This window comes from Mobula hypostoma, chromosome 4 (assembly GCF_963921235.1).
Source record: "Mobula hypostoma chromosome 4, sMobHyp1.1, whole genome shotgun sequence".
Lineage (NCBI taxonomy): Eukaryota > Metazoa > Chordata > Chondrichthyes > Myliobatiformes > Myliobatidae > Mobula > Mobula hypostoma.
This window is the reverse complement of record NC_086100.1, coordinates 87494090-87514843: the sequence shown is the minus strand read 5'-3', so window position 1 is coordinate 87514843 and position 20754 is coordinate 87494090. Positions and strand designations below refer to the sequence as shown.

The 20754-nt window shown below is 44.6% G+C and overlaps 1 long non-coding RNA gene across 1 annotated transcript; it reads right to left on the bottom strand.

The window, feature by feature from the left end:
• Positions 1 to 2726: 2726 nt before the first annotated feature.
• On the bottom strand, positions 2727 to 20507 carry LOC134344868 (uncharacterized). The gene is made up of 4 exons (XR_010017545.1): positions 20348 to 20507; positions 19051 to 19163; positions 13774 to 13837; positions 2727 to 4904 (listed from the first exon to the last, which is right to left on the bottom strand). It is a non-coding gene; the product is annotated as an uncharacterized LOC134344868 (long non-coding RNA).
• Positions 20508 to 20754: the final 247 nt, after the last annotated feature.

Below are 20754 nucleotides of genomic sequence, written 5' to 3'. Positions count from 1 at the left end.
CATTACAAACCAGTCAAATCACCTTACAGCAAAAATGGAAGTAACTAGTCTCAAGAGGGGAAGGCAGGTTAAATGGAGCTCACTGATGAAATAGGTGTTAAATAAAAATGCTTCCAAATTAAGCTTCAGAATATGGTGTAAACCCCGCACATAGAACAGACTGTAGTCAGTACAATTGAGTCCAACAACTGCCCCAAGTCCTTTTCCCAATGACTGAACAGCGAGTAATTAAATTCTACTTCTCTTGTTTCATCCCTTCAAGTCCTGCTCACCCAACAGAGGCCTCTCTTCATGGGATTCAGCCCTTCTATAGGAGTGTCTAATCCCTTGCCACTCATCACATGCATTACCAACCAGACACCAGATGGAGCATCAGGAGCAGGAACCACAGCTGACATCACCCACCAGGTCTTTGGATGCTCTGACTGAAATCAAGGTTAGGTAAGCACACAATAGGGTTTCAACCAGACCCTTCTTGGCCTAACTTGCTAATTCACACATCAGTTTACACAAGAGGACCACAAACCTTTTGTAGGGCTCGGAGGCTTGTGTGTCTCAACGACCTGGAGAGCTATGTTGGCTGGAGTCAGGGACTTGTGCTTTGTCCCGTGGTAGGGTCACCCATGCCAAACAGGTCAAAGGGTAGAGGCCAGACTAAGTAGTCCACCAGTCCTCTAGGTATGGGGGAGGAGGGTGGGGAGTTCAACTCAAGGCTAACAACTCTGACTTGGTCAAAAAGAACTTGTTACGGAAACAGCGATGAAGAGTCCTTCTAAACAGATAGACAGAGATAGAGGACCTTCATTGTTGCCCTAAGTGCCAGTGGTGTAGCAGGCAGTTAGTTAAAAACTAGTAACTGGTGTTTTAATATGCATTGAATGAGTTACCTGCCATAAACTTCACCGGATGTCAGTAAAGTCAGTGACTAGTTGGACTAACAAGAGGGAGTGGTATTGGCAGTGGGACATATTACAGTATTCACTAGTTTTTTTTTAAATATTTATGCAACCAGAATTCTCATGCAGCCAGCAAAACTTTAAGAATATTAAGCATTTTTTCTAATGATTTCAAACAGTTTATCCTAAGGTGTTATACAAATAAATGTAACATTTTTATGTTTACACATGTAGGCAGTGCAGCCAAGGCTGATTAGCAGCCACATCCTCTTTGAAGATGTGCACTGCATGTGATAGTGTGCAGTCACTCATTTGATATAGTTCTGCTGTATCTTATATCAAAGCTACCTAGCCTGAAAATATAAATTGCAACATAAAACATGGTTATTTGAAATGCTAAAGAGACGACATAAAGGAAATCTACTTTAAAGGTTTATTCTTAGATTAGGAAGATTTTTTGTGCAATTCTCATACATCTAGCAACCCTAGATGTTGGATGACAGCAGTAAGCATTTGTATGTCCTTCCTCACCCCACCGTACAAAAAAAGTGTTAATAACACTGAACGAGCGGCAGATAAGCTCATGAGTCTTACCTGTTGCTGAACATCAAAAGGGATGGGTCATCACTGTTGGAATTAATTGCAATACTCTGGTCTGAAGAATAAAAGCAACTGTGGTATTCATTGGCTTCAAACTCAGGAAAGTCCCACTCGCAGACTCAGAGGACATATTACAATGAAAATCCAATGTAGCCTCAAGGGAGTGCTGAACGGTAGGTGGTGTCATTTCTCAGGTAAGATAATGAATCAACCACTATTTTCTCAAGTGGCTCTACAAGACTTGACAGCATTATTTCAGAGAGCGTGGGAGTTCTTCCTATTAACTTAGCCAGCCTCTATCAGATTACCTGTTCATCATCAGAGCCCTTTAGGAACTTAACGTTGTTAGAAAAAAAGTTCTTCAGGAACCCCACTTTTCAACAGGATCATCTCAAAGTCATGAACACTTTCTTCTGTATCTGAAGCAGAACACAAAAAGCCATTTTCATAAAAAAAACTATTTTCATCATTACCTGTTCTCTTTTTCTCAGGATCATGTTGACACAAACTTATTGAAAGAGGTGAGGGTTTGGCGAGCAGACCTCACCCGAGAAAAAGTTTGTGTGTTTATTAGAGAGAAAAAAAACACTTCACATTAGCATTTCCGTTTGGCCCGCAAGCTGTTAAAGGATACCTCTGTTCAGTCAGCCAAAATATCCATCTGTCCCTCTGATAAAACATCTGCCAAAGAGTAGGGATACCCTTCCCCACATGATGCACAAGAGGTCATGACCCTTCTCAAGATGCATTGATCCCAAGCCCATCCGGTGAAGCCATTTCTCAGTGAGTGCACAGGCAGATATCAGATTAAAAGGAGCACGTCAGTCTCTGTCCGACGCTAGCCTTGCAGCAGTTCTCACGCTTGGAAGGGGAAGGAGGGAGGCAGGTTCCTTGTTCATTGTGCAGCCGACCCCACCCAAACCCATCACAGCCCCTCAGTAACCTCTCCACCCTGACCCTAACAAAGGCTACTCTGGAGGCATCAATCATCATTGTCATGCAGACTAATGCAGTGTGCATTCCAGGGCCAGTCAGAATTCAATGGAGCCTTCAGGGTCAGTGCCCTCTCCCTGTGGGCAGGGGCTTCTGTGTGCACAGCTCCCGAGCAGTAGTTTACAGATGGCCAGTAAAAGCAGGAGCTTAACAATGGACCGTCAAGAGTTCAGAGAGAGAAAGAAACTCCACCCTCCCCTACCAACTCACTCACCCCACCCCCAGCCGGCTCAAAAACAAAGCTACCAGCTATTCTCAAAGCAAATAATGCGAGGGGCTTAAACAATGCCGCAGCCTCTCGAGGAGCACTACTGCCTGCACACTGCAGTGTGACATGCTAGCAGTAATTTTTATATATGTGCTCGGAGTAATGTATTTCTGTCCTGCCCTCAGTTTAGGGTACACGTTTAAAAATATAAGGATTTGGTTTTATACAGTGCCTTCTGCATGCCCAAAACACTTTATGATTAAGCAATCTCCTTCCCAAATAAAATCAGTTGCCCAAGTCCCCCAACACACGAGGTAATGACTAGATTATCAGTTTTTGGTGGCAGTGAGAGATATATCTACCTAGGACACGTGGAACTTACGAGCCCCACAGAGTCAACGGGATTATTTTTTACCCGAGGACAGAGGGAATGCTCAAGTTGTACAGCTGCTGCCTCACAGCACCAGAGATTTTAGTTCGATCATCAGGTGTCGAGTGTGTGGAGATTACACGTTCTCCCTATGACCCTTCTGGAGTGCTGGGGGAATCCCGCTTCCTCCCACATCCCAAAACTGTGCACACAGAGAGATTAAATGGATGTTGTAAACTGCTCCTACTGTTCAGGCAAGTGATAGAATTTGGGCAATGCTGATGGACGTGGTGTGGAGCGAGCAAGAGAGAAGTTACACCTTAGACCTATTGGCCCGTGCTCTTAGAGGAGCTTCTAAGTACATAGCTAATCAAGTCCCATGTCCTGTCTGATAGTTAACCCCAGCTGATTCTTGCAAATAGCCCCATCTAATCACAGGAGAAGAGGCATAAAAATCTGTTCAAGAAATTCACCTCACTTGGAGATCTGGAACTTTTACCCTGTGAACTCCAAGTTAATTGGGTAAGGGAAGGTAACGTTGGGGAAGTGGGATTCATTGAGGGGACAGGAAAAGTTGCAGATGGAGAATGCAAGAGGAAATAACAATTTCAACAATAATATCCAATTAGCTAGCAAATATCTCAAGGCACCCAAAATTTACTGCAGATGGTCAAAAGGTTGATTAAGGAGGTAGTACTTTAAACAAAAAGTAGAAAGCTTTCAGAAGGGAATTCCGGAGTTTAGCTCTTAGCAGCTGAATGCACAATGGCCAAGATAGAACAATTAAATGCAGGTCAAACATTAGACTACAGCAAATAACCCAACGGTTAAAGGGCTCAGGGAAATTAGAAGGATATGCAAGGTAAGATAACAAAAGGAATTAGAAACAGCACTGAGAATTTGAAAAATCGGATTAGTTTCTTAACTAGGAGTCAGAAGTCGATAAGCAAAGATGATGGGCAAGGATGGTAAATCACAGATGACCAAAGGCTTAGTGTAGAATAATGAGTCAGAACAGAGATCTTGACCAAAGTGACAAGGATTTCTGCCACAGTTTGCTGGAGCAGGTAGGAGGTGGGAAAGGCTGACGTACAGATACATGAAGATCATCTTGCCGTCAATTTACTCAAACTGTAAATAATAAGAAAAATAAAAAGATCTGCAGATGCTTAAAATCTGAAATTAAAGTAAAAGATTGAGCAGCATCTTTGAAAAAAATAACCAGTCAACGTTTTGGGTCTGCAGCCTTTATCACAACTTTTTGAAGCACTGAATGTTCTTGCCATTGATGCCTGCCTGATCCGATGAGTGATTCCCACATTTTGTGGGTCTTTTTTTAAAATTTTACAATCAGGTGCTGTATCTGATTCTAACCCAGGGCGAGACACGGATTAGCTGGCAAAAGTCTGATGGAATTTGGAGGCCGTCTACCCATCAATTATTTAGAAGACAATTCTGTTCACATACCACCAGGCTTTGGATAAGCTGCCTGACAACTGGTGTGAGGAAAAACGTTGGAGAGAGCTACATACGCAGGCAATCAAATGCTGCCTATTTGGATGGTGTTGACGAGATACAGGGTGGAGGTGGGGGCCTCCCCAGGACAGGTCCTCATGGGAAATGGTGCAGGAAGAAAGAGGCAAATATGGAAGAGGACAAAATGTAGGGTAGAGAGGATATCCTGATGGAAATAAAAGGAAGCATAGAGACAGTCACCCATCTGTACCTACCTTTGACAGCAAGTTATTCACAGTTTGAATTCTAAAAGCTATCAGCGTTGAATGGCATTTCTTGGGAAGACATCGGAGCTGGTGAGCAGCAGCTTGTGTTCCATGCTCTGTGAATAAATGTGCATGGTGTTAACGTGAACTGGAATGCTGCTATATACATTTACAGTTAATTTCCCCCATAGTGGTCACCCATCAGAGAGAATGAATATCCGCAAGGAATATGTAGACAATTCCCATTACGTGAGGGTTTTGTTCATCAAATGAGTACTCCGCTCCACACCGCAGTAGTCAGTATGTTGTAAGCTTTTTCCACGTGCGTGTCACAGAACAGACAGCAGGCACTCACAGGCCGGCCCAACACTCCAGCAAAGAATTAGTGTGTCAGCAGTAGTCACCATGCCAGGAGGGGACCTCAAGGCCAAGACAATCAAACCCACATCACTCTTTCTCCCCATCGTCCCCACCCACACCCCCTCCCCAGCAACATTTCAACAGTGAGTATGTAATATGACCACACTGCAGCCCGTTTGAACCACACAGCGGTACCTCAAATCAGCCCTCCAGTGCTTGTGTGACGCAGGGGCTGTGAGCTGCTGAGGGCAGAGATGGTCCCAGAGGACTCAGTCACTGATAAACAAACTGGGTAGACTCTACTGTGGCAGGAGCCGCACACAAGCAAAACTCAGCATCCTCCAACATTCAGCGTCAGCACAGTACACCTGAAGTTCAGACACTGGATCAGAAGTTTCAAAACACAAAATCCATGAGCTACAGCAATCTGCTTCTTCGACTGTCTGTTGTGCCCTACTTCAGCTAATATTTCCTGCGAGCAGACATCGTTTCGGACTTTGAGATGTGGGCAACACGGACCTCAGGCACCATGTCAGCGTAGGTCCACCTCTGAGCATTCCCTGGTTACTTCCACGTGCCGAAGGCAGTGTGGGTTTACTGCCTCCTGTAGGAGAATCAGAGAGGAGCTCATGGATACACGGAAGACAATGGTTTACAGGAAGACATACTAGCAACACGCCTATACTTGATGGGCTGAATGGTGTTCCTCCGTGGCATCAACATACTTGCAACCGCGGTAAAGCAGCAGTTATCGCGGCACTATTATGGCTCGGGGTGCTGGAGTTCGGAGCTCAATTCAGGTGCCGCATGTATGGAGGTTGCACATTCTCCCTGTGACCCGTGTATGTTTCCCCCAGGTGCTCTGGTTTCCTCCCACAGTCCAAAGACATACCGGTTAGTAGGTTAATTCGGGCATTGTAAATTATCCTGTGATTAGGCTGGGGTTAAGTAGGCGAGTTGCCGGGCATGCAGCTCGTTGGGCTGGAAGGGCCTGTTCTGTGCTGTAGCTCGAAATAAATAAAATAAACTTCCCGCAGGTGCTCCAGTGTGCTCCCACATCCAACGACGTGTGGGCTGGCGGGTTAACTCTCTGCAGTAAATTGCCCCTAAAATGTAGGTGAGTGGGACACTGGGTACATTATAAATGAAACAAAGGGGGAGAATAAAGTGGGATCAACGTAGGATAAATGGAAATGAACAACTGATGGTCAGTACTCAGTAGGCCAAAGAGCCCAGTTCTGTATTCTAGACACCATGATTGTACTGAATTCTACACCAGAGGATCAAGCCAAACACGTACTAGCAACCCAGAATCATGCATTTAAATTTCATTTAACAGTAATTGCTTTAGTGATGTGAAGCTAATCTAAAAGACTAGACTACAACAAGGGATCAGGAGAGTGAAATGTGTGGTCATTCCCACCTCCCCCACCCCCCCGCACCACCTTTTCCTTCAGCCAATGCCAGACTGATCTAGTAGCAACGTGCTTGGTCATAGTTTTAAACCTCAGCAAGGTACCAAAAGGGAGCAGAATTTCTGGTGCCAATTTGCAGAAAAGAAACATACACAGGGTCTTCAAAATGCTCAAATTAGTTGCAAGGAGATTCAGTAGAGGTATGATGGAAGTGCAGGAGAACGTGGCCAACAGCCATCTCACAGCCAGCACTACCAAGGCAGATCAATAATTTGCTGTTAACATTAATCCCAAATTAATTTTAAATCAATGCAAAATTTCAGTCTGCTGGTCAGCAAATTCCAGGCAAAATGGACGGCTTGCATCAGCAGGCCTCAGGCTTTGTTGACGAACACAGGCACCACTCTGGCAACACAAGGCAGAACACAAAGGCCACGTGTGCGTACAGAAGGATGAGCTTTGCACCGAGTCATGTGGCAATGAACTGCAAATGTTCTTCATAAGGCACCTGACATGCAAGCTCTCGAGTTGACATTGGACTAAAAAGAAACCAAATCCTCCCCAATAGCAAACATCGATATACGCAATCTCAGAAATTTACTACTGTGAACTTTACAGCCCTAATGGGAACTTATGAAGTCATTAGGTTACCCAGTGAAAATAGTTACGTGAAAGAGAAAAAAAAAGTATATTTTACAAATGGAATAGCTTTTAAAGAATATATCTAATTCGGCAGATAAAGTTGGGTGGGGTGATTGACAGTGACCCTGGTTTATCATAGTTTTCAAAAGGCATTTCAAAAATTCCACATAATAACTCCAATTGTTTTTTTTAAATTGGTTGTGGTAATATTATAAATTATTTATAGTTAAGGAGAGCAAATGTGAAATGATAAGTTCAGGGAGCAGGATATTACATACTAGAAAGATCAGTTAGGATGACCTCCACTATTTCCAATTCATAATAAGCGTCTTTGAATCACTAGGGAACTTGGACACCGAGCACATTGGAAATGTGACATCTGCAGGATACAAGACGCCACAAGGATTAATTTGCTTCTCCAGCACAATACCACAAGTGGTTCTTCTCTGTACACAGTCCCATCTCATACATGCCACCTTCCCAATATTTCTCCCCACCTCTGGTTCAAATACACTGCCCCTATAACATGTTTCCTAGAAGAGTTCCTCAGTGCCACCAGTTCTCCTGTCAGATGGTCATGGATGTAACTGCCCCAGGTATCTCCCTGAACCTCCAATATGTTATAGGTAGGGCTTGAGACTCAAGTCCATGAGCCAAAGTTTTAAAAAAAAACATACAATGAATGAAAGACACACGTCACAGAACCAGGCTGGGGCAACACATGGACTTTGGGAGTGGTGGCAGATGATTGAAAATAGCCTGAGACAATGAAATCAGGACACAAAAGACACTATCTGCCTACCAGCCCTGAGCTTGGCCCTGAACAGAAAGAACCGACTGTACCAAGCTGGAAAAGCAGATAGTGGCGATACACTAAAACTGACCACAAGGTCACTCAGCAAAGTTGTCGCTAACAGCTTAGTAGTTGTGTCCCTCCTTACAGGAAATGGCGAGCTAGGCTAGGCCAACCATTAAGTGACTCTTCCCCGCACCATAGAGTGAGAATGAGAGCAAGATGGGAGAATGAAAAAGGGAGCGGAAGGGCACAATTGAATCAAGAACCAATGCCAGATACGAAGCAGCGAAGTCTGTGCTGAGGGATACATCAAAACTCAATACTATCACCACAAAGGCTCTGTGGGGCAGGACCCCAGTCTAGTGTCCTCTCACTCTGGTCTTGGGTAAAACTCTTAAATGACTCAGAGTGAAACACGAACGACGTTGATGGTTTGTAAGAATATTTGTTGGTTTAATGGCTCAATTAGGTTTTTGTAAACAGCAGAAATTCTGCAGATGCTGGAAATCCAACAGCAAAGCACTCAAAGTGCTCAGCAGGTCAGGCAGCATCTAAGGATGTGAATGAACAGTCAACGTTTCATGCCGAGACCCTTCCTCAGGACCAGAAAGGAAGGTGGAAAATGCCAGAATGGGGGCGGGGGGGGAGGGGAAGCAGGTTAGCTGGAAGGTGATAGGTAAACCCAAATGGGTTGGAAAAGTCAGGCAGGGCTGGAGATGAAGGAATCTGATAGAAGAGGAGAGTGGACAAAGGAGAAAGGGAAGGAGGAGGGGACCCAGGCGCAAGTGATGGGCAGATGAGAAGAGGTACAAGGTTAGAGTGGGGACTGGGGGCAGGGTAGGTGGAATTTCTACTGGAAGGAGAAATTTATATTTATGTCATCAGGTTGGAGGTTACCCAGACCCAAATGTTTTGTAAATTTGTATTCCTCTACAAAATGTTCCAAAAAAAATTTATCAACACCCATCTGTGTAAATTGCTACTATTCCAAGGAACAAGCAATTCCAAAGATCTGTGCTAATGCAGCAAATGATCACAATTCCCTTCATGGTTACGAGTGATCCTGTGTGCTCATATCACCACCCCAAGGGGAGGATGGTATTGAGAAGCAACAAGGCAATCTTAGTAGCCATCTGACTTCAGTCAGAAGTTCAAGTTCGACACACCAACACAGAAAACCGAGCTTAGCATTACCCAAGGGGGCTGATGGTCTGACGTGCAGTCTTTTAGAGCAGATCACAGACTCACCTCCTTTACCCGGTCTGGCAGCTTCTTTACTTTTGTTCTATTAATGCAGCAAATTAACGAGAGACTTAAACCAGGGCCCTGTCTGCTCAGTAACAGATGTTGAAGGAACCGAGGCATTTTACGAAAAGGCTCAGTGGTCCTCCACTGTATCCCAGGCAATATTCATCAAGTCTTCTCCGGTACCATTCACACTTTGAAGTTGTACGGGCACCCCAATATCTGAACACTTTACTCATAGTCATGTGATTGGGGTCGGGGTAATCATATCAAATCTAATTTAATTAACACTCAAACCATAGGGTGGATGCAGTCAAATAATACAGGATTCCTCTCGGGCCAAGGTGCCAAAACATGTTGAAGAGTACTGATTTACTAAACAATGTATTTCGACCTGTAAATTGAGTATTAATCAAGAAAACAATGAAAACAACAAAGTAATTCCCTGATCATCCTGAGCAGGCTAAGATTGGGAATATGAATCGCAAGCATTGGTATGGGATAACCAGTCTCCTGGGCAGATAATAAGCGCAACTTGGGTTACCCCAGCAACATCTGAAGAGACTGCCAGAATTTGCCTCATTGAATAGCCCTCAACGGCTGGCGCCGTAGTACCAGAAGCCTAGAAGACAGATTGTCAGGAGATGGGGAAGATTTACAAAGCTAAACGCTAAGTCAACTCTTGTCAGCTCCACCCAGTCAACCCACTGGTCGTCTTGTATTTACCTCCCACTAAAAAAAATTATCACCTCCCATGCTTGCAAGAAGTTTCGCACAGCTAAACATAACTTAACAAAAGATGACACCAACCTTCCTCCACTTCCATCCTTATTCTTCTAACATCCCTCCTCAATCCCCCCAAAAATACTGCCTTTTTTTTTTGAAAAGGAAGTGCTTCCTTAAATAAGGCTCCCACTGGAACATCCTCAAGTCAACAGGCTCCAACCTGGCTCCTGTACTTAACCTGGCCTGGCCAGCACTTGATGATTCAGGAAGATGGTTCCATGTAGGCTGAAGAAGTTTCCCAAAGCCAATGTGTCCAGGCTAGTTGCCAGAGGTTCTTTTGTACCGGGTTCACACCATGGCCAAGTGGATGGGGAGGTCCAATCACTCAGACAGTAGGTTGTGTGCTTGAGTGCAAAACATAGGCAACAGGGAGTGTGGCAATACTGGGGTGACATCTTACTGATTAGGTGGTACACCGAGGCTCCATCATCCCTTTTATAGAGATAAAAGTTCCCTTAGCACTTCTTCAAGAACACTTTGTTCAGAACTAAAAACCAACCAGGGCACAACATGGGTGCAATGGACCATCTGGTCAACATCCCAATTATGCTTGTGAGTGCACTTCTGCAGGTTCATCTGCTGCAAGGGTCACTAAAGGCACATAATAAATGCATATTCTTTACATCAATCGCCCACTCCAACCAACACTGAACAACATCCAGACAAACTGTGTGCGCAAGGAGTCTAGGATTGCCCTTTGCTATGTTTCCCAGTTCCTAAAAATGCTCGACATGCAAATCAGTCCTTGTGTCATTAACCTCTGCTTCCGTAGTACAGCCAGCAAAGCTGTTGCCTCTCAATTCTGGAGGCCCAGTTCCCATCCTGGGACTCCAGTGCTCACTGTGTGGAGTTTGCATGATCTCCAGGTGACCACACAGGCTTGGTCTAGGTGCTCTGGTTTCTTCTCATGTCCCAAAGGTATACAGATTTGTAGGTTAAATGACCACTACAAATTGTCCTGACTGCAGCTGAATGGAAGCAGCTTTGGTAGGAAGAATAGTGTAAACTATTTTCTAAATGGGGAGAAAGGTCAGAACTTCAGAGGTCCAAATGGACTAAGCAGTTTTGGTTCTGGTTCCCTGAAATGTTAACCGGCAGGTTGAAGGGGTAAGGAGGCAACTGCGATGTCATATTCATTTCGAAAGGACTAGAAGGTGTAAGTGAAGATGTACTGCTGAGGCTCTGTAAGGCATTAGCCAGATCACACTTGGAACATTGAGAGTAATTTTGGCCCAGTATCACAGAAAGATGTGCAAACCCAAGAGCACGTCCAGAGGAGGTTCACAAAAATGATCTCAGGAATGAAAAGTTTAATGTAAGGAATGTTTGATGCCTCTGGACCTGTGCTCAATGGGGAAAAGATGGGCAGGGGAGTGGATCTCATTGAAACTTACGAGATACTGAAAGGCCTAGATAGAGTGGACATGGAGAGAGGACGTTTCCACTAGCAATGGGGCCAGTGCCTCAGAATAAAAGGTACAACCATTCCAAACTGAGATGAAGATTTCTTTGGTGATGGTGAAACTGTGAATTTTGCTGCTGCTCCACAGAGGGCTGTAGAGGGCAACCCACTGTGTACATTCAAGGCAGAGGTTGGCAGGTTCTTGATAGGTGACGGGGGGGGGATGGTGAAGGGTCACAGGAAGAAGGTGGGAGAATGGGGTTAAAATAAAAACTATGATTGAGTGGTATAGCAGATTAGATGGGCTGAATGGCCTAATTCTGCTCCTTTATAGAATTACGGTAGCTGAAAAGGCCAGTTTCCATGCTGAATGACTCAAGACTACATTCTGCAGCGTACCCAACTAGTTCCACCATCTCATATTTAAGACAGACACAGTAGAAACCTGTTATCAATGCACTAACCTTGGAACCTACGTTTTTCCTCTTCTAAACCGTACCAACACGTGCGAGCACGCAGCCCCCTTTCTTAATGTCACACTAGCACTAGGTTCTTTCCTCTTCCTTGCCCACAGCGAGCACACCTATAAACAACTCACTGACTGCAGGCGCTATGCCAGCAAGCAGCCTTGAATTGCTCTACAACAGAAATATTTATACAACAAACACCACTTAGCCCTGCCCTGAGTAACTCATCACTCCCTTACAAGTGTCCTGAAGTTCTCGTGCTGCCAACTGTGAGCCGGACAATGAAGGAAATCGTAAATTTCGTGCTAGAAATAAGTCAGGGAGGGGATTCTGATATACAGCAACAATGAGGATAATAACGGGTCGAAGGCCAGGTATCCAAGCAGCAGCTTCAGTGATCCTTGTTTGGTCCTGACCCCAGATACTATCTGTGTCGAACCTGCACATTCTCCGTATGTGCATCCCATGGGTGCGTTGGTGTCCTCCCACTCCCAAAGACGTGCATGTTGGTTGATGGACCAACAGTGTAGGCAGCTGACAGGAGAATCAGGAAGAGTTCAGAGGTGTATGAGAGAACATGGTTCATGATACAGGGATTGCACTGAAAGTGAGCATAAACTTGGCAGGCTGAATGGCATCCCTTTACAGCATGAACAGTAAAAAATAAAAGGAGGGAATGAGATGGCCCAGCTTTGCCAGATAAGAGGCGGCAAGATTTACAGAGCAATGAGAGAGAATTCCCCCCCCCCCCCAAAGATGCTCTCTGTGCAACCACCCCACCCAGGGATGATCATGAACAATACAAGCAGCAAAAAAAGGGAGCCTTCTACAAAAACTCAGGCACAAACAGATCAAAAACAGCCATTTCCCAACCTTAATCTGAACACGGGTGATCATCATACAAGGCAAACAGTGAGGATTATATAATTAAGAGTTAGGAGATGGGCTCAAAGCCCAGTGAGAGCGACCTACACTCCAACCACAACTTCAGACTGTTCAGCTAAATGGATGAATAGGTGCACAAGACAGAAACACCCAAGTTTCGTGTCCTTACAGAACATGCACTAGTAGCAGTGCAGAGATGAATCCAGAATTCACCAACACTGGCCTCCTCTCAATGTTCTGCCTGAGCTTTATCAACAAGGTCACACCACAGGAAATATTCCTTTCTGAAACTTCTAAGTTAACAAAGGCAAATGACCTGAATGAGAATCTAGCAGCAAGGACTAGCACTAACTGGAACCCAAATGGGTAAAGATTATGCTTACGGGTGATTCCCCAAAATGTACTCCTTATTCAAGCCCTTCATGAACCCTGCTTCCATCCTATTTAGTTATATAGCGATACAGCACGGAATAGACCCTTTGAGTCACACTGCCCCAGCAACTACCCTAACAAACCAAATTAACTCTAATCTAATCATGGGACAATTTACAATGACCAATTAGCCCACCGGCTACATCTTTTGACTGGGGGGAAACCAGAGGACCCGGAGAAAACCCAGGCATTCCACAGGGAGGAGGTACGGAGGCTCCTTACGGAGAACAGTGCCAGAATTGCACAGCAATCTCTGGCACACCCCGAGCTGCAATAGCATCACACTAACCACTGCACCACTGTGACGGACGTCATCACCTCCCCACAAACATAATGGAATTTCGTGCGTCTTAAGGGGCTCCCCAGTGTGGTTCTGAGTGCCCATGGGAGTCAGCCCAGGCAGCAGGTAGTGTTCCAATGAGGGGTAGCAGCTAGGGTGCATGAGAGAGTTACTGCGAACACACCACCACGGGAGGAGTTGTTCCACAAAGTGCTCAATATGACGCACACGAGTTTAGCGAGGAGCAAAACAAAACCGTAACAAATAGCACTCACCTCCTCTGATCTATCCAGCCCTTCCATTCACCAGATTCTCCTCGGTGAGTGTCCCCGGCTCAATCTGGGGGCAAATGAAATTAGAAAATAATTGTCATCCTTCTACAAGATAAACTGGAGATTTTCCATTCAATTGTAGTCACTTTTGTAACAGTGCAACAAACCAGCCTCAGTACTGCAGTTTGCTAAGCCAATGAAGGGGAAAGGATTCAATTCAGATCCCAGAGACTTGAGCACGGAATCTATATTACATTTGCTCCATCACCAAAACTGTGGTACATTAACCAGCATCACGCCTGCCTTCCCAGCTGGCCAAGTGGTCAGTTCTTAGCAAGTGTCACTTAAATACGTTGCTGTCCAAGAAATAAGTTGGTTGCCAAAACATTTATAGCTGCAACCATACTTCAGCTGCAAGGTTCTTTGACAGATCTCAGGTTTGCAAAAGACAGAGAAACTCGAATTTTGTACCGCGTAGTATTCAGCAGAACCAATCCCTGCAAATGGGCTACACGTTCAATAATGCTGGATAATCCTGATCCTGCCCTCTGAACAAACAGCATCAGTACCTGTGTGTGGCTCACTGGTCCACGGCCAAGTCACTAGTGGATAGAGCATCCTTGCGGAATTAAATCCCAGAAGAACGATGTTCCGAGAAGGAAGGTACACAATGGCAGCCCAGTTCAGGCAGATGCAACACTCACAACGCACAAATCCTTCACGTGTTTGCCGAGCTACTAAATGTCAAATGGATCAAATAATGTCTGATGCCACCCGAGTAAAGATCTTCAACCCAAAATTTCTATGTTGATCATGACACTGAATTAAACACCAAATCAACATGAAAGGCTACAAATTATTAAACAAAATATCTCCTAAATTCAAAACCAATACATGGTCATCAGTCCAACACAATCATCGTATTGAAAGACTAAATGTTTACATTCCAATGTTTGCACTGATTTGCCATTCTGTGTTTGTTCTGGTGGGAGGAAGAGGTGAGGTGAAGTGAAGTGAAGGATATCAAACTGATGGCCAGTTGAGGCACAGGTAACCTTGAACAAGTGGATAACAAAACCTACTTTCTATCGTACTAGTCACAGCTCAACAGATCTCAGCATTCTGCTGCCAACCAGTCTCCCAACCACAGCAAGCTGTTCTCAACACTTTACCTTGCATGCTTATCCAAATTTATCCCGTCACATTTAATGTTTCTGCTTGGAGAAAACAAGCTGAAGAGGTTACCAAGAAACAAATCCAGAGTAAAGATTAAAGTTAATCATGAAACAAATTAAACAAGGATTATATAAAAGTTGGGATATTGACTAATAAGGGTATTTGGATCCATTCCCCCCCTCCACCCCACCAAAAGGACTAATAACAGTGGAGATGAGGTCTGAGTAGAGCAAAGAACATATAGCGGTACAGGTGAGTGATGGGACAGAGGCCGGTGGGTGACAAGTGGAGCCAGCCTATGGAAAGGACAGGCACTTGGAACCCAGTGAGATTGGGGGTGGGGTTGGTTGAGAACGGTGACTAAGACGGAGAGGAAAATTAAGCAGACATGCAAGCTTGTGGGTGGAGAACACCAGTGATGTGGGTTACCAAAAATAGGGAAAATTCAGTGCTCATCTCATCTGGTTTTAAGTTACCCAAGCAGATTATGAGATGTTATTCTTCCAGTTTTGCATTTGGCCACTCTATAGCAACAGAGAAGGCCAAGGACAGACATATCCATGTAAGAGTGGGAAGGAAGGTTAAAATGACATACTATCAGAAACTTGAGATGCTTTTGCAGAAACAGCGCAGACGTTCAACAAAACAGTCAACTACTCTTCACCTCGCTTTTCCAACGTACTTCATACTTCACATACAGGGTGAGCACTGAATGCAGTGAAAATAATCTGTCAGGACTGGAACCAAACTTCTTTTCCTGTAGCTACTTGCATCAGTAAATGCAACTCTGAATAATCGCTGGGGATATCCCTGCAGGTCTCTGAACAACAATTTATTTTACTGCATATCATTTCATATTTTTAAAGGATTAACCCTTGACCTTAATATGAAAGTAGAGCAAAATCAGTGTTACCAGCTCTGATCCATTAAGTTGGGTGCCAACCTCCGTAAAACAAGACAGAGAAGAAACAGCAGCTCTGATCCAGGAGAGAATGAAAATAGTCTGGGTTTCCCTTCATAACTCCTGGAAGGAGGGAGTTTATGATGGCCCAAACCCAACTGAACTTAGTGAGTAAACTATTAACATTGGTTGTATGCAACTGTTAGACTAAAAAAACACAGCAACACAAAGGATAACAATTCTAACTGCTACATTAATTTCCTTGCTCTCTACCTCAATTTGACTCATTCCTCTCCCAACTGAGAACTAAACAGGGTTAAGTGCATTGCCATAGTCCAACTTAAAACAGAAGATGCAAATGGAAGGGAAGAAACTCCACATGACCAAATATTAGTTCTACATTTCATACCCAAAAAAATACATATTTGGTTTAAATAGTTTCCAAACCACCGACTCTACCCACCAGATTGCATCTTGCACTCCCCCCCCACCCACTCTCCCTTTTAAAGCTGAAAAAGGCTAGAGCACTCCATAAGCAAAAGCGCTTTCAGCATTGGGTATTCTATAGCAACGCATGAAGTGCTGGAGGAATTTAGGAGGTTACTAAATATTTGTGGGGGAGAATGGACAGCCAACGGTATGGGGCAAGAGCCTACAGCTGTACTGAAAGAGGAGAGATAGCCAGTCTAAAACAGTAAAGGAAGGGGTTGAGCTAGTAATGGCAGGTGATCCAGGTGAAGGGGAGGATGAAAGGCAGATGAGGGAGAGGGGAATTGGAACATGGAATAAAGGGAGGGAAATTAAAAGAACCAGATATATCAGGAGGAAAGAGAAAAGCGGAAAGGGATATTGGGACAAAAAGAGAAGTTACTAGATGTTTGAGAATTCGATCTTAATGCTGCCAGGTTGGGGGATGCCCAGGATGAAGAACTGAGGTGCTGTTCCTCTAATTTGCATTTAGCCTCAACTTGGCAGTGGAGGCAGAGGACAGACACGTCAGCGAGGGAGTGGGAAGGAGAATCAAAATGGACGGCCACCAAGATATCCAGTTGGCCATGGGAGACACAGCAAAGGTGCTCAGCAATTCCGTGATTGGGCTTCCCACTCTAGGTTCACAAACTACGGTCAGAGCAAGTCAAGTCAATCCTATCCAATGAAGCCAACCCACTCTGAATCAGCATTCTGTTGTCTACTGTCTATAAAGCAGGATGTTCAACAGGCAAAACATTCAAAAACACCAGTTGGAAGGTTGGTGGTATTAATAAAATGTTCAACAGGTACAAAATCTTGTTGAGACGAAGTTGCTAACCAACACTTATGTCTTGACAAAGTTCTACTGAAAATTTTGTCATTGCCCTCAGTGAAGAGAGAGGAGAGAAATGGGTGTGGTGAAGAGATATTAGTGAAGGGCAAAGACTGGGGAACAGAAAGAAAACAGGGGTGGAAAGAATAAGAAATTTCACTTTGGGTCAAACGTTCCAGGTGGTGTAATCCAAAACTCTGCATGCAGAAAGCAGAAGGCTCCAGCAAACTCCCTCCACATTCCCAGGTATTCTTTTACACTGTCTTTGTGAACACAGCATCAAACCAAGTTGGAAGGAAAGCTTCTGCGTCATGGGGGAGGGGGCACGCGGGGGAGAACTACTGGACCATCGTTTAAAGGGAGTCACACAGGCACAGACTACACCTTCTCCCCTCTGCGACTACTGAGTTCAATATTTTGCTGCAGTTACAGTGAAGAAATCAACCAGAAAGGCAAGCAATGCCAACATCCTTAGGTCATGACCCATAACTCCCCCTTGGAGAGCAGCCACAATGGAGTGAGGTCCCGCAGGAAGGCAGAGATCTCTCAGAAATAAACCTCCAAAGATTAAATGGACACCTCTATAGTAAACTTTAAAAAGCACTTCACAATTTGCGTTCCAAAGTTTCACATCTTATTTTTACACATCACATTATGAAAAGCAAATCAAGCAGCAACAAGTTAACGGCCAGTTAATGTTACTGAAATAAAGATGGTTGAGATACTGCTGTAAGTCGATCAACAAGTTTATTCTGATTTTAGGCTATCAAAGTTCAAGGGACTTTCAGAATCTGCTGCAGCTGGTGTGGTTGGGCACCATGATGGGTTTTAACAAGGCACTGTGGAACACTAAGCTGAGGTGCTGCCTCACAGCACCAGCAAATCAAGTTCAATCCTGACCTCGGGTGCCATCTGTGTGGAGTCTGAGTATTCTCCCCATCACGAGCATCTTCCTGACACTCCAGTTTATCCCAATTATCTCTAAGAGATACTGCTAAAATCCACCATAAATTGCTCTTACTGTAAATGTGAGTGGAAGACCATGGGGAATGTGGAGGAAATAGAGTGATAGAACACTACACCACAGAAACAGGCCTTTGGCCCAACTGGTCTGTGTTGAACTGTTCATGTGCCTAGTCCTCTGGAACTGCACCTGGCCCTTAGCCCTCCATACACCTCCCATCCACACACACATCTAAATTTCTCTTAACTGCATCCACTATTTGTGATGGCAGCTTATTCCACACTCTTACCGCCCTAATAAAATGGATTATGGTAATATTAGCATAAAAATGGGTAGTTAATAGTTGGCACTATCTTAATGGGCCAAAAGGTGTTTTGGACTGTTTGACCCCATGATGGTGGGGCCATATCCTGCAACTGTGATTTGGCTGCAAACCCCACTAGCATATCAACCCAAGCCCAGCCTAAACTCTTTCACATCTCGAGTCATGAACTCTTGTACACCACAGAGTTGTTGACAGGGATTCCCTTCCTAGTTTGGCGTGCGGCAATTCAAGACAGGCCTAGTCACTTTGTTCTGGAGACACCTTCCAAGAACTGTAACTTGGGAGGTGAACGAGGAGGAAAAGAAATCAGTGCACATCACAATGCCAGAAATTACAGCCAAACAGCTTCCTGTGGCCCACAGTCCTGTCAAAGGCTGGCAAGGTATTATCTTCAGTCAAGAAAAAGTAATTATTACAACACAGTTGGCTACATAAACTGGATTGTCAATAAAATACTTATACCCATTGCCCAACCCCTACCTTAAGTGCAAAATACAGCCAGCAAAAGTTACAGGTGAAAAGGCTTGCTCATTAAAATTGCATGGTTATACCTGACACACTCTAACCCAATACAGGAACAATTACACTTAAAGCACACCAGTTGCTCTCACCTACATTCCGGAATTAATCTCTCAATCACAATGCATCAGAGTTCCATTTCAAGGGTGCTCAATAGGAAGGCGAGGTCAATCCTGCCATTGGAGATCCAAGCCAGAGGCAGCACCTGTAGAATTAAAGCATCTCTCAGCCAATGGTTTATGGCCAATTACAGGACCATGAGTAAAATGAGGGGTTCGCTTCACAGCACATCTTCGGCAGTTATTTACAGACCAATCTCAACCAAGCAACCGAATGTGTCACAGAAATTCAGCACTGAAACGAGCACATGGTGAAATAATCCGCTACCATAGGCCAAATTCGCACTTCACAAGTAAAAATACAAATTGGTGGGGTCCGTCTCTCTCACGCTCACTCAAGTTCTTCCAAAATTAAAAACCTGACAGAAAGGGAAAAAAGTTCCTAATCCCTAAATTAGTTTCGACAAAAAAAAAGGAAACGCTTTGCAGTTAACTTTGTGCCCAGTTCATGTGCGTTTAAGGACAAGGAACTGGGTAGAAAGGCGCGCGTATGTTGTGACTTGAACGTACGGTTAGTTCCGGAGGAGGGGTTCAGATTTTACAACTAAATTTCAGAGATTTTCCACCACCCCTCCCCCATTGCTGTTGGCTACATTTCCCCTTTCGGTTTCACGTTCTCTTCCCTATCCACCCATTTCCCCCAGCCTCGGGTTCTCGTTGCTGCATTTCCTACTGTCTTTGTTTCTCGGAAAAGAGGGGGAGGGGGATAGGGTGGGGGGGGGAGAGAGAGAGAGAGAGAGATAGAGAGAGAGGAAGGAGGTGGAAAGACAAATAGGGGAGCACGGAAAGGCCACAAGCCGGAAGAAAGGCCTGCTGCAACTCAACTTAACAAAAGTGGCGCACTTCAGCCCAGCGTGTACAATCTCTCAGTGTGTTTGGGGCGGGGGGGGCGCTAGGGGAAAGAGATTCTGTTTCAAATAGCAAAAGAACAAAACGGATTTTTGCGAAATTCAAACTAAACGCACCCGTCGTAATACACAACAGAAAAAAATAAAAGCCGAAAACCCACCCACCGCGCAAGAGATCGAAGGTAATAATTCTACAGGAGAGAGCGAGAGACAAGCGACGGTCCACGTGTTTGCAGCGACCAGCCCGAAACTTACAAGCCGCGAAACTTACAATGTCCGAACGTTCACAATGTAACGCGGGGCGGTAGCAATGTATCGAGTGCGGCAACTTCGGGCACAGTAGCGTTCCCGTCCCCTCGCCACTTATCACCCCTTTCCTACCCAAAAAAGGTGGACAAGTAAAGGGGAGGGGGTGTCCTCACCGTTAATACTCCGCCGTCCCTTTTCTTTAAAAAAAACTCTTGTTTCAGAATTTCCTTCCGTCTTTCTCCAGCTTTATTTTTGGCTTGCGGGAATAAAGTATGTGGCAAAAACAACAAAAAAAGGGGGACAAAAACTGAAGATACATGGAAATAGAGAGATTCTGGCTGCAAACAGTAAAAAGGAGGGAGGAGGGGTATAGCGCAGTGATGTCATGGGCTCGCCAATCAGTATGCAAAAATCCAATCGGTTCCCATTTAATTTCATGGTTCAAGATACAAGGCTTCCCGACCTCACGGCACTGGAAGGGTTCTGAAGTCGCTATTGCTTTCAAAATAAAACCAGAGGAGGTTCGAAACTCTTAACTTCGTTTAAGGAATGTTAAATTAGTCGCCGCCAGAAAATATAC